The sequence below is a fragment of the Sinohyriopsis cumingii genome, chromosome 12 (genome assembly GCF_028554795.1).
Source record: "Sinohyriopsis cumingii isolate HCF-2022 chromosome 12, ASM2855479v2, whole genome shotgun sequence".
In the NCBI taxonomy this organism is placed as follows: Eukaryota; Metazoa; Mollusca; class Bivalvia; order Unionida; family Unionidae; genus Sinohyriopsis; species Sinohyriopsis cumingii.
Genome location: NC_142972.1, coordinates 56,246,995 through 56,262,306, shown reverse-complemented (window position 1 = coordinate 56,262,306; position 15,312 = coordinate 56,246,995). Strand labels below are relative to the sequence as shown.

The 15,312-nt window shown below is 34.3% G+C and overlaps 1 protein-coding gene across 1 annotated transcript in view; it reads left to right on the top strand.

Moving 5' to 3' along the window:
• The first annotated feature begins 229 nt into the window (after positions 1 to 229).
• Positions 230 to 15,312, top strand: part of LOC149786504 (baculoviral IAP repeat-containing protein 7-B-like) — a 96,399-nt gene continuing 81,316 nt past the window's right edge. The window contains exon 1 of the mRNA XM_089978216.1: positions 230 to 395. The gene's annotated coding sequence lies outside the window, so the exon portion shown is untranslated. The remainder of the gene's footprint in view (positions 396 to 15,312) is intronic.

Genomic DNA, 15,312 nt, shown 5'->3' with positions numbered 1-15,312 from the left:
CGCTCAAAGGAAATATTCTGAAAGGCATCAGAAGTGAAATACCAAAGGAAAGCCAGGGTCACAACTAACAAACGGTTCGGAGTTCCCTGTGGGTTTTCCGAACAATACCGCCTCCTCGTTATGACATGAAGACGGTCTAAGGGACATAACACAATACATCTGTTGTTTGAGATAGTTGAGAAATAACCTCCCCTAATTTTGAATGGTTTTTCCAGCTTCTACGGAATAGAGATCACTATAAACGCGAATGGTACTGAAATTAAGTTTTATAGTCTTGCAATTCAGGAATATGTTACCCCAAATATCTCATTTTGATTGCAACAAACAACATTTTATGGGCTGGTGACAGACCTAAACAGCGGATAACGACAGTATAGGATTGTTACTTAGATTAGGTAAGCACATTTTATATTTGTTTCCTTGATGTCTTCCTAATGTTTTAATGGGTGAGGTTGGACCTTTATGCCGTAATTCACGTCATACGTCGATAATAAATTTCATTTGACTAAAAGAAGAGTACCTGTATATACGTCACTAAATATTTTATTAACTATTTTATTTGTCAGGACATGTGATAGTGTAAAGAAATATCTAGATGTAAAAACAATTAGCATCGTTCGTTTACTGTTTAAAAGTGGTTTTAGGGAGAAACCCATGCAATTCTATCATCATGATGATCATAATCATCGTCATCCTGACTTTGTCAATTTACTTTGACATCTCGTGATGGATTCATATCTATTTAGAATGAAGTGTTGTTGTTAAACATGTAGATACTCATACAATTTAATGTAAATTCTCAGTAAAGAGACCCGACATCTCCATTTGGAATGTAAACAGGTACACTGTGCGGTGTACGCCATCACGTGCAATCTTGTTTGAAATCAAAAGTGCAACTCCCGAACTACATATTTCCCCTAACTAAAGGTAAATAGTTTATTTACAATAAAATTTGCTATTTACGAACTTCACTTTATAGTTGTCTAACTTTATTTTCGATAATAATAATAATAATAACAAGAAACGTACGGAGTAAATCACTGACAGTAGTAATAGTAGTAGTAGTAGTAGTAATTGCAACCTTCTTTTTTCATGTTGTGATATTATTTCTTTTAATGATGCCTCTATTGCCGGTTGTCAACAGCTTCGGACTAGCCAAATGCGGGGCCCGATTTAGATAATTTTGGCGGTGTCCCCTGTGAGCGCGGCATTTGGAAATAAACTTTCAAACAAGTTGTATATGATATTGAACTTAAAATTTTCTTGCATCGCTTTGAAATTACTTTCTCTTTATACATATATTTTTACAAATTGCTAACGCGCGGTCCAATCAGCCAAAAGGGTGTAACGTCATCAGAAACAGTTGTTTCCTTTTAATCGAAGAACCGTTTAACTTGAAGAAATTTTAGAAAACGTATTGGGTTGAGATATCAGCGCTCATGTATGGTGAATAAAAGCTTCGCCGGCAATCGGTTATTTTGTATATATAATTTATTTTTTATAACAATTCTTTTTAACTCAGACTGAAACTTAGTGTGTTTTCCAAATTATTTTTATCTTTCCACATCTAAATTGTATATTCTGTTTTGTCATTATACGCGCTTCTCGACCGTAGAACTTCAAACAGTCCAACGAGAAATTACACAGTGTAATTCATTGTAAATGATAAGGCATCTAAATTACATTAGAGTAATTACAATTAGATAATATTGAATCAACTGTCACTAAATTTACTTTTTGCTAGTATCTGAATTTCAAGAAAAACATTCAAATTAGTTTTTTTTTTTTATTGCCCCTTAAACATTTTGTTGTGAAGTTGAGAAAACTCGTTCATTACAACAGTGACCGTACATGACCATTATGGTTTGAATTCATGCCCGCTATGGTTTGCATACATGATTATATGGTTTAAATACCTGAATACCTTGATTTAAATACATGACCATTATCGTTTGAATCCATCATGCCCACTATTTTTTGAATACATGATGATAAGATTTAAATACATGAATACCATGGATCACAGCGGTTTACATGCATGATCACTGTGCTTTAAATACATGATCACTGTGGCTTAAATACATGATCACTGTGGTTTAAATACATGATCATTGTGGTTTACATACATGATCACTGTGGTTTAAATACATGATCACTGTGCTTTAAATACATGATCATTGTGGTTTACATACGTGATCACTGTGGTTTAAATATATGATCATTGTGACTTAAATGCATAATCACTGTGATTTAAATACGTGATTACAGTGGTTGAAATACATGATCACTGTGGCAAGACATCTGTGTAATATGTTGTCCTGTATATGTATAGGCGTTGTTTCAACATAGCATTAAATGTCTTGGACTGTGCGACTTTTATTCAGTGACATTTTAGAAATTGACAACAACAAAAACATAAGTTAAAAAATAATGGTTTGTTCTAAGTGGCAGTTTATTAAATATTTGTACCCATAAAATGTTACCATAATTTAATCCAGGTACTCCAAACATAATTAAGTACGATGTATATAGTTCATGTTTTGACCAATCTGATGTCACATGTCAAAAATAAATTATGTTATGTACAACCTGAGAAATTATAATTAACCCCTTTGATCTATGCTTAAAAGAATCTCAGGTCATTTAACCTAGCCAGACGTGTATGTCACCTGTGGGCAGGGTTTCAGTGCTGTGTGAACGCGTGGGAACAGCTTTCCCTTCCTTGTTTATGCGTTCCCTTACTTTTTTTTTGATTTTTTTTTTTTTGTAATTGCCATTGTCCTTTCCTCCCTCATCTGAGTAACATGAGTTCACTTCTTCATTGTCTTTCTCTCACTCATTTTTTTTATGCACTGCATCGCTGCTGGTGGGTCTACGTGTTCTAAGCCAAAGTACGTGAGTGTTCATCTGTCTGTTTAGCATACACTTTCTTTAGTAGCCGGTGCTTCAGTTGGCATGGTGCCAGTCTGTTGGGTAACTGGTTTTTCAATACCATCATAATGTAATGTTCAGGGCGTAACAATGGGCAACTGGGTGTGATATATTTTAACTATAATTGCCTAATGCTTGACTTTAACCTTATCTTGTCGAATTCGGCGCTTAGGAACAGCTGTTTTGGAGGATTTCAAATTTTAGTGTCAGTACGTTTTTAAACAGTCTTTTATGGTCAGCCGCATGACAGCTAACCAGCATATATTATCGACATGAGTATTTCTATACTTAAGAGATTAGTATCCTGAATGTTCTGGATAAATTCTTTGAATTTATGTTTTTTGTATGTGTACTAAATCAATTAGTATGCCGTTGTCACGAGGCTCATCTAAATAACAAGTATCAGATCGCACATAGTTACGTATCACAGTATATGAATTAATAATGTAAGGAAGAAGAATTGTTGTCCGGATCTATATTTCATATGTAATACATTACATAATCTTATCATGCTGGATGGTGGTAAATATTATCCCCTTCTCGCAAGCGAACGTATTACATGTTGCTTTCAGGAAGAGTATAGTACCCCAGCTGAAGTCAACCACCCCATAATCCACCAGGCAAAACTAGTGGAAAACAGTTCCTTAGATAGATGGCATTCTTAGCTGTTTTGGCGTTTGGGAGCAATGTACTTCACAGGCGCACCTAATTTGCTTCAGTTGCCAACGTACCTCTTAAATATAAGTATTGAGAAAGATTGCTCCCATTATGCTAAGGTGAAGGTGCGCTACTACGAACTTTGAGCTGCAAACAATAACAATTCCGGTGGGCACCACCTTCATCTGCAGCCCGGGGAGGGAGGTTGCCCTCCTAAACACCCCAACGTCATTCGCACCGCCACTGATTATTAAAGAAAAGAATATGAAATGCTTTGCTGATTTCTTCTTCTTATTCGTCTTCTTTTTCTACCAAGCCTTTAGCTTTGGCTTTGCAACTAATACTACCCTAGGTCCATTCAAAAGATGTTCTTCGTACGGAATTGTATCGCTCTTTTCGAACTCCTTTTTATACACTTTCATATCATGGATATTCATATTTTTTGTACATATATGTAGGCCCCATAGCACATCAACTGCCTCCTCGTTACACAAGTCTCAAAGAGGAACAATCATTACCAAGCTGCCATTCTATATCACCAGTGTTTAAATTGTTGGATCACATAGACTGTATGTCTCGCAAATACTGAGATATGGTTGAAGAACACAATTTTACATTTCTTGTCAGAATGATAAATTCAATAATTCAAAATGGATTAAAAATTCCAGATCTGAACAAAGTTGCATTCAGTACTACGAGATAAACTTCTTGGATCGTATGCCTGATGAAAGAAGAGAAAAAAGAAGTCGCAAAATCTAGGTATGAAGTATTAGGAAATCATCAGTTGGTTACTAGATCAAACCCTTCAAGTACCGGAACACAAAGAACTTAATACAATTCGATCTAGAGTATGAGACTTCTAATGTTCCAGTATACATGAAGAGTCTGCCCATCTTATCAATTTAAATTATAGGTATAGAGCAATCATCCAACTGCTCTGAACCGCAGTGCTATATTCCACGTTATTCCTCTGTGTGCACCCTCCTGCCTGAACCAGCCAAGACCACCTTCTCCAGTAATGTCAGTCCAAGTTGTGTGTTGCACGTGCAACTTAATAAATAAAAGGTTACACTATTTTAAAAAAGTCCTACTTTATTTTCTCGTGTTCGCTTCGAAAGTCTCCAAACTGGGTTGAGGCATTTTTTGTGCTGTAGGACCGTGCATTGGTGTTTTCTTGGTTTGGAGAGCATGTTATTTGACGTATTCACCGATGCTTCGTATATAAAAGTCAAAAGCAATAGATCTGTTATGGTAAGGATTGTGTCATAAGCTTCTTCTCATTTCTTGCTATGAGAAGGGATTACCCATAAGTTAAGAAATGTCTTTGCCCATGGTTAAAGAGAGAGAGACAGAGAGACAGAGAGAAGAAGAAGGAGTTCAGGCTCTCTCTTAACAAAGGGTGTCACTCATTGCGGTGTAGATACAGCTACATCTTGGGAATAAGGTACGGAATCGCTGTAAGGAAAATACAGAGCTGTTCAGATTCGAGGAACGAACTTTTTATTTAAATAATTGATATACATAATACTACATTCTTTAGATACATCCATAAAGTGTTGAGATTTACAATATACGAAATACATATAAGATTACACTTTTCATTGGAGCTTACCAACTTCATACATTTGTATAATTTCTGCCATTCAGAATGTAATACAGATAGTTAAATCTCGATTAACTTCATGATATCCAATTAGTATAATATTCAATAGTTGCGATTAATGCAAAAATCATTTTGAAGAAATGTATTTTACTAAATTTAAAATATAATACTAATTTGTAATAGGTTACTAAACATTACTTATTATTACTTAAAGAATCTTTTATTTCCAAATTAAATTTAAACACTAGGTTGGTAGCGAATTCATCTCTTACAATAATACATACCACATATACAATTAAACATTCCTTTATATTATAATATAAAATATAAAGAACTCACTACAATGTTGGAAAAATATGAACTTTACCGTTAAAATCTCAAATGTTAAAAAGTGCCTATTATCTAAAGAAGTTTGCGAACACAGATGATTCGTACCTGTAAGGAAAAGACAGAGCTCAGAGCTGTTCTGATTCGAGGAACGAACAGATTCTGCTTAAATCTGCTTCTCTATTTATAAGCAGTTTTTCTTTTTCGCTCATTTCGGATCAGAACAAAGCTCTCTTTCTCACGGAAACCATGTGAATCATCTCGCTTAACTCATCCATTATTGATTTTATAGTTTTCCTGTACAGCAGCTTCCCACCAAATCTAAATTTATGACCTTTAGATACAAGAGAAATGTATTTTATGGATTTCTGCATCTACTCGTAAAGCGCGATCTTTAAAAAATAGCATACAGTTGTATTATACAAATATATATAATATATCTCAATATATTTTAGTGTAAAATTACTTTCAATATAATTTAATTAAAATTACTTTTAATACAATTTAGAGAAAATTTTCAATCTTAATACTTTTACTCAAAAGGTCTGTCCTAATAGATACATAATGTATGATTATGCCATCCTTATACATTCAGTATTACCTCATACATCTTTTTTGGAGGGAAGGGGTGGAAACAATGCTGGTTAGTTTCGATGCTTTGAAAAAATTGGAAAGGTGTCCTTTGGCTTTCTTGGCAGTTTGGGAGAAAAGGGACTATTAATTTTTATTGGGTACACTGGAATCTGGATTCACATTTTAATACCTTTGGAACTCACGGTATGTGCGCTTCATGTGTTATGGGATTGAAAGGAAGAGTTTTCCCAATCATTTGTACTGTTACTGCAGTGCACATACTCTGTTCTATTTTCCTATACAAACGTTGGAATCGTCCATTTTAACATTAGGCAAGGTGGGTGGGTTTTAGTTTGGTGTTTACATTACAGCAAAAAGTATACTATTTAGAACTGGGACGGTAGCTGACCCGGACTGATCCACTGGTAGGATTCAAACTCTCACTCTTTCAGTCACAAGTCTAGTACGCTAACCACTGAACCAATCCGGCTTCTTGGACTGGGGTGCGGGTGGAATGCCGGTGTTTTCTCTGCTGCTTCTTAAACAAAATGAAAAAGGAACAAAATAACATAATTTTGTCCCCGTTTTGTTGGGGCAACATTTTTTAATTTTTTTTTTACTCACATTGTCTCTCATGTTGTTAAGTGAACAGATTTTGTGTCTTTGAAGAAGTAAATAAAAAAATAATATCTTGAAGGAAAACATACAGATCGCCATACATACATAATGAAATTGCTCTTCTTCACCTTGTTTAAAAACATACATAAATGAGGATGATAATGATGATAACGCTGATAATATTGCCATTTTCTGCATTAATATAGCCATAAATAAATTACCACGAGTTCAATTTTGCTTGTTTCTTCTTTGATACCCCTTTTTTCCTTGCAGCCAACCTCGCTTAGATTTAAAGGAGTTAGAATAAGAATAAGAATGTGTGGGCTCGATTAACACCATCGGATCAGCGCAAATCCGTTACAGAGATGCCAGTAGACCAGGCACTTTATATCCTAACTCGCCTTGGCACACTATAACCTTCAATGTGCTGTTGTACGGTAAAATCCTTTCCCACCCCAAACACTCCCCATTCCTGTTTGTTTTCTTACCTATTAATATAGGGGTGCTCACTAGATCAGGAGCTAGCATGGATTATTATACGGTCAAGTATACTAGTCTAGTCTAGTGGCAAATACACACTGGTTGTATTTATTCATTCCAGGGGCGAAGATACCGTATACCGAGATTATGCAAAGAATTGGAGCCCACGAATAATTTTTTTACACAATAGATCAGTCTGGGACCCATCAGTGGGCTTTGCATAGGGAACCAAATATCCTGTCCACTGATTCATTCATTGGAATTTAGTCGTTTATCCCATATTTGTATTGGGATGCGCTTTCCATGTAATATTTCGCGCTCGTTTAACGAGCTCTTATCACGTGACATAGGCGTAGTACGTGTAAGCAACAAAATCCCAACAATAATTATTTATAAATACAAATAATTCCTCCCGATTGTGTTAGTGTTAGGAACAAAATCCCAACAATGATTATTTATAGATCCAAATAATTCATCCCGAATTCGTCTCGTTTCTTGCGAGAGTTGCTTAAGGACAAAAGGGCGAAACTTATATCCAGTTTATACTAGTATTGAGAATGTCAAGTCAGCATGTAATAATTCTCTAATAAAAATCAATGATGGCTACTATTACTGACATACGCATATATAGTAGTTATTTGTGTTTTTCTCTTTACAGAAAGAAAGCATCACCCCTCCAAAAAAAAAGTTTTAATTGCCTGTTCAGCATTGTCACTGATTTATTTGGAAATAAGCTCAGAGAGACTACTTACATTTATTTAAAGGGTTTCATCATCATGGGATTTAAATGCAATTCATTTTTGCATTTTCCGAATATCTACCTTAAATTGGTACCATATAGGTACTACTGTGCCGTGGTGCCGTAAAGGTCTACTTCAAAACGAACTCAATTACGTTTGTATTTGCAACGAGTGGGCACACACAGACACACACACACACATTAATTCAGCCGTTTCTTTCTTTTAAACTATGGTATGATCCTCATTTATGATATATGCCTTCATCGTAATAATAATAATAATAATAATGATAATAATAATAATGTTAATAATAACAATATTAATAATATTATTAGTATTGTTATTATTATTATTATTATTAGTAGTAGTAGTAGTAGTTGATCAGAGAAACTTGTGCATTTGTGCAAACTTCAGTTTTCACTACCTTGAGCCAAAAGATCAGGCTTGACTGGAACAGCTTACATGTAATACTTGAGTGAATTCATCGGATCTACTTCGGAAATCTGGTTTTACTTAACTCTCTCTCTCTCTCTCTCTCTCTCTCTCTCGCCTTAACCAAAAATTCACGCCAACAACAAGTGCTATTTTCAAAACACGTTACAATTACTTGTGTTTATAAATAGCTACTAACTTTTCTTGGGGATTTCAAGACAGAACGATTTTATTTTTATACGAATTATCACTTTGTTTTGTCTATTCATACTGTATAATAGTATACCTGTGACATCGATCCTGTGCAATATTATAGAAGCTTCCTTATTTTACGTTTAGCAACGAATGAAGAAACATAGTTAGCACTGGAATGATTGCATGGTCGGGTCTGGGCAAGAGAAGTCCCCCTCCGCCTCAGTCCCCCCTCGCACCCCCTCCCACAAGAAATGATGCAAATAAATGAGCGCAAAACAACCTTTACGTATCTTAGTTAAATTTTTGTTTATTTCACTTTATACTTAGATGGTTTAAATTATACGGTAGAAATGCTTATAATGCAGATACTTCGCCGTTTGAGACACCATCAAGGATTCCGTCCCGTACACCTGTAGACTTATTGTTTATGCTCCTTCTATACAATTTTTAATGATCTTTCTCGGGATTGATTGATGCGTAATCACAAATACAACAAAACATGAAAGTTTATATCGTGCAGTAGATACACTACAGCAGACGACCTTAGCTGGTCGTGGCAGGTATAATCAAACCGCCAGCCTTCTGGTTTCACCTAACCCGCTACCTACTGAACCGGTGTGGTCCATACATACGTAATGACTGTCAGAATAAAAAAGGAATTGCTTGCTTGTCCTTTTTAAAGGAATTTAAACCCTGTACACACAATATGAAGTTTAATAAGAAGAAGCACAAAAAGTTATAAAGTGAATCATATTGTACTAGTAAACGTACTAGTAACAATACTACATGGTTAATTCCCAAAGATATGCATTAACAATACCCTATTTCCCACCACTGATTTTGTGATCTCTAAAACATGATGTAGCAACAATACTACATAGCTCTCCACCAAACCCATGTAGTAACAATACCCTATTTCTAGACATTGATTTGTTTTCTTCAAATTCTGATGTAGTGACAATACTACATGGCTCTCCACCAAACCCATGTAGTAACAATACCCTATTTCTAGACATTGATTTGTTTTCTTCAAAATCTGATGTAGTAACAATACTACATAGCCTTCCACCAAACCCATGTAGTAACAATACCCTATTTCTAGGCATTGATTTGTTTTCTTCAAATTCTGATGTAGTGACAATACTACATGGCTCTCCACCAAACCCATGTAGTAACAATACCCTATTTCTAGGCATTGATTTGTTTTCTTCAAAATCTAATGTAGTAACAATACTACATAGCCTTCCACCAAACCCATGTAGCAACAATACCCTATTTCTAGGCATTGATTTGTTTTCTTCAAATTCTGATGTAGTGACAATACTACATGGCTCTCCACCAAACCCATGTAGTAACAATACCCTATTTCTAGGCACTGATTTGTTTTCTTCAAAATCTGATGTAGTAACAATACTACATAGCCTTCCACCAAACCCATGTAGTAACAATACCCTATTTCTAGGCACTGATTTTGTGATCTCCAAAGCCTGATGTAGTAGCAATGCTACATAGCTCTCCACCATACCCATGTAGTAACAATATCCTATTTCTAGGCACTGGTTTTGCTATTTCCAAACCTGATGTAGTAACAATACTACATAGCCTTCCACCAAACCCATGTAGTAACAATACCCTATTTCAAGGGCACTGGTTTTATGATTTCCAAGCCTGATGCAGTAACAATACTACACAGCCATCCACCAAACCCATGTAGTAATATTACCCTATTTCTAGGGTACTGATTTTGTGATCTCTAAAACCTGACGTAGCAACAATACAAGATAGCTCTCCACCAGACCCATGTAGTAACAATACCCTATTTCTAGGCACTGATTTGTTTTCTTCAAAATCTGATGTAGTAACAATACTACATAGCCTTCCACCAAACCCATGTAGTAACAATACCCTATTGCTAGGGCACTGGTTTTGTGATTTCCAAGCCTGATGTAGTAACAATACTACATAGCCTTCCACCAAACCCATGTAGTAACAGTACCCTATTTCTAGGCACTGATTTCGTGATTCCAAAGCCTGATGTAGTAACAATACTACATAGCTCTCCACCAAACCCATCTAGTAATATTACCCTATTTACATGTGACATTATAAAGCAGAGTCTGTGATCTCCAAAATATGATGTAGTAATATGCTACATTGTCAATCACCAAATTTGTGTAGTAAGATTACTTTATTTCTAGGTCACATTGTAAAACTAATTGTCTTTATTTCCAAAACTTGATGTAGAGATAATACTACATTGTTCATTTAGTTGTATTACCCTATTTCCATTTAACAGTGTAACACTAACTTATTTGATTTGCAAAACCTGGTGTAGTAAAAATACTACATCGTTAATTCCAAAGCACAAATAGCAACATTACCCTATTTGCATTGTAACAGTATACCATTCATTTGGTTGTTTAAAATATCTGATGTAAGATTACTAGATCTATGCCTCGCTGCCTCCAGAATATAAAAAAATGATGTGTTGTTATTCCTATAGGACTTGAACTTTGTGTTTAATATTAGTTGTAAATGCTTATTATATTATTATATTATTATATTACTCTACTGATTATCAAATGTACTACCCTCCCAAGTGGAGACTGTCCATGGTAGTAATGATAGAATCCATCATATGCCTATGTGTAAATTATGAAAATTCCATCCTTGGCTCAGAATTTAAAGTGGTATACAAGGTTGTTCTGAGTGTCTGATGCAGATCTGTAATCCCGAGGGGAACATTTCTATCCCAGATCAAAGCACAACGATTATTATTTTCTGACACATTTTAATCAAAATGGGAGTCCATGTCAAAAAGGCATACTGTTAATATTGCAGCAACTTTGACACTTTCGTTACCTAATGATAGAGCTTAAAAAGTTAGACTTACACTGAACTATTCAGTGGAAACGTTCAGCGATGTTCCTTTTAGCTTTCAAAGAACACAAACACAATAGTTAAATGATACACATATGAAGAGGTCACAAAAATAAGTCCACTTTTATTGATAAGATTAATCAAGATGGACAAAAATAATGACATAGTTCTCATTCAACTTTGAGATGCAATTCATTTACCCTTCAGAAAAGATACAATAAGAATGTATATTTTATAAACAAAACAACAATTACAACAGCAGCTTTTTCAGCTTAAAATGCTTGTTTTGACTACTGGGAAAATATGTTCAGGTGATGATGCAAATGAAGACATATTTGATATTTTGTGTGCTCCCAGTAAATGTTGTTGTTGTTGTTGTAGGGTTTAACGCCATTTTTCAGCACACGATAGGCTATACATGGCAGCCAGTATTAATGGTGGAGGAAGAACCCGGGAAATCCCCAGAAAGAACCACCGACCCTCGAGAAGCTACTGGCAAGCTTTCTCACATACCCACATTGGCCGCCCAGTAAATGTGTATATGAATGTGATAATATCACTATATTGCCAAACATACCATATACCTAATTAAATTTAAGGTGATTCCTGAATACATTTATATATCATTTGATATTTGCTTATACCAAGAGGTACTAATGTTAAATGTGACTAGTTATGGATTTTATTTTGAAATAATATCTGGATACAAAGAAAGATATCACCCCTACATCAAGTTTGTCATCCTGAAGATCATGCTAAGCCTTCTTTCCATGATCAATGCATAGATAGATACCTGACAAGTGTGTCACTTTAAACTGAATAATGAACATTTGTTCCAGATAATAAGGGCTGTTCCATTAAAAAATATGTGGAACAAAGGGAAGGCACTTTTAAAGTGGGGTACTCGCCCATAGATGCTATTTAGAAATTTCTTATAATTTTAATATGAACTCGTTGAAATCAAAGTACCATGGCATATATTTTTTAAAAACTGCCTTCCCTGGGTACCATGTATGTTTAAATGGAACAGCCCTAATGGTTATAATAGCACAATCATATCTTTGTAAGGAAGCAACCAGTAACAAGTGTGCATATACTGTCTTCACAAAACAATACAAAATACTTCCTATAGAGATTGTCATAAGTTTAATATTTTAGCATTAAAGATTGAAAAAGTTTGTATGTTTTGCTCAAAACAGTGATGTCTTGAAAGAATCAAATCGGTCTCAAAAGGAAAATAAATCACACAGATCGTACAACAATTTACTTTTGTCATATGATTAATATCAGTTTTGCAGTCTTGTGCCACAGTGACAAGATTGTTAGACTTATTTAAAGTAATTTTTTATTCTAGTTTCCAGCCACTTCTTGTTAATATTTTTCATTGAAATTATATCTTTGGTGACATGTCCAATCAATTTACATGCTAGATAAGCTGTATATATAATATGTTTGCCTTTTTTATCTAGCTTCATTGACATTTTGCTGTATGCCAATTTCTCTTTTTGCACTTTTGCTATTGGTTCTTTACAAAATATAAAGTGTTTTCATCTGAAAAAATGGCCAGATACAAAAATTTGTGGGTGTATTCAACAAGAGCTAACTCTTGGTCTGTGCTTTCTGATCCTTTTCCTTCCTGCAATCAGAGATAGAAAAAAATTAATTTGTTACTTCTAATCTAAAAACCAACTGCATAAAATCTGTGAAGATGAAATGATTAAGGATATAATCTTGAGAAACATACACTTTAAAGCATATGAATGTTGAATTTTTGGTCACAAATGTCCTAAAGACAGAAGGCTCATAGACCCACTACATGAATGAGTAAACCTCTGTAAACTTACATCGGCATAAAGATACATATCATGGGGATAAATGTTAGGCCTTATTGATTTGTATTGAATTGTACAATGGAATTTAATAAAGTTAGTCAGAATCATGCCGAAAAATCACTAACATTTATTTGCAAAATTATAAGCAAAATAATGTGTGCATTTGGAATTAAGCTAACAAAGTACACCGCTCCTTCAATAACTCATGCCCTGATAACTTGCAAACCCGCAATTCCAATTAATTAATTTGTAACACGTGATAGGTTGTTGAAACCAGTTGGAACGATCTTTCATATGTTGGACATTTTGAAAATAAATGTTATTTAAACAGAATAACGAACAAGTTCATTAGAAAAAGCACGTTATTAAAAATTAATATCGACATGAATGTAAAATGAGGAATTGGTCAATAAACAGCACAGTTCCATAACACTACTCCTCCCCCCCCCCAGTTTTCTTGGTATCAAAGGGATTTTTTTTCTCAATTTTTGGAGTTCCCTTGGTAACTCACATCCTGCTTAAAGTGTGGTCTATGTTTGTGGACCTCATTATGAAGTACTTTTATAATCATTTATCCAATATATATAAAATTATGTCTTTTGTATTCTTCCTACCAGTATCCTATATTCATAGCATATATTGAAGAGGTTCTTTTTTACTTAATTCTCCACAAATGCTTCAAATATGAATAAATATATGGTCGAAGTATTTAACATTACCGGACTTGCAACTGTGTATCTTTCATAATGACCAAATGGAGAATATGTTCCAACTCTTATTACCCAGCCTAATGATGTTATTGTCTTTTAGACTAAAGGTCTGTTTGGGTTATTATTGTGGTACTAGTCACAATACATCAAATTCGTATATAAAATACCTTGACAGAATATTTGCTGATATCTTTATGGCCATTCTTAAGCTTAAACTCAATCTGCAACTCAGTTAAACCAACACATTTTACATACATAACTGATATAGCTAATCACATCTACTGTATACATGTAATTGAAAACAAAAAGTATGACTTGGAAAATCTCATATAAAATATTCATCATCTTTAAAAGAAAGTAATTTACTAGTTTAGAATTAACCAGTTTGATGTCATTTTGTTTATGGAAATTACATTATATAAGATTAAAAAAGTCAACTGAAAATATAACTATCAAATTAAAAGAAAATATTAAATCAATTGTCAAATATCATGACATTGAAAACATACCTTTGCATTGTTGTCTGACTGCTGTTGCATATATTGGAAGTATCTTCTTTTCTGTCATCAATACATCTTTCAAAACAAAAATATTGTCTTTTATCCCCCACTTATCTTTCTGCGCCATTTGGCTCTGCTGTTTATTGGTGTGATCCCTCTCAGACTTGTATCAAAGAAGGGCCCCCCTATATCACTTCACTAAGGATGGAGTTTCAGAAATGACCAGGCAAAATGATATCAGTTTGCCTTTTATGAGAAACCCAATTACTGGACTGGAGGACATGAAGGCTATCATATTTCAGATTATCAATGTCAGTTTGTTGGAATCCAATTGACTGTAATTGCTACAAAGAGAAACCTGTTGATATGTGATTCTGCAGCTGTTCCCCTGTAGCTGTGCAGGGTCACCTGAATGGGGAGTTTTCAGAATTAGATTTTGAAAATAAAAACATTTTAGCACATTTAAGCAAAAACAAATGGGGAAGACAGATTATATATATATATATATATATATATATATATATATATATATATATATATATATATATATATATATATATATATAATTGACCCAATTAGATGTTCAGGACATTATAACTTCATTGTATTTTATACTTTCCACACTTTGTAACACTTTGTACTTGAACATGCTGTCTTACAACAATTCCAAGTACAAGAAATTCACATATTCTGTCTATATCATTATTGGCTATGTATGTATTTATGTAAATGTGTTGTAACTGTGCATGGGAAAGACTATATGTATGTATGTATGTATGTATGTATGTATGTGTGCATGTGTGTGTGTGTGGATGGATGGATGTGTGTGTATGT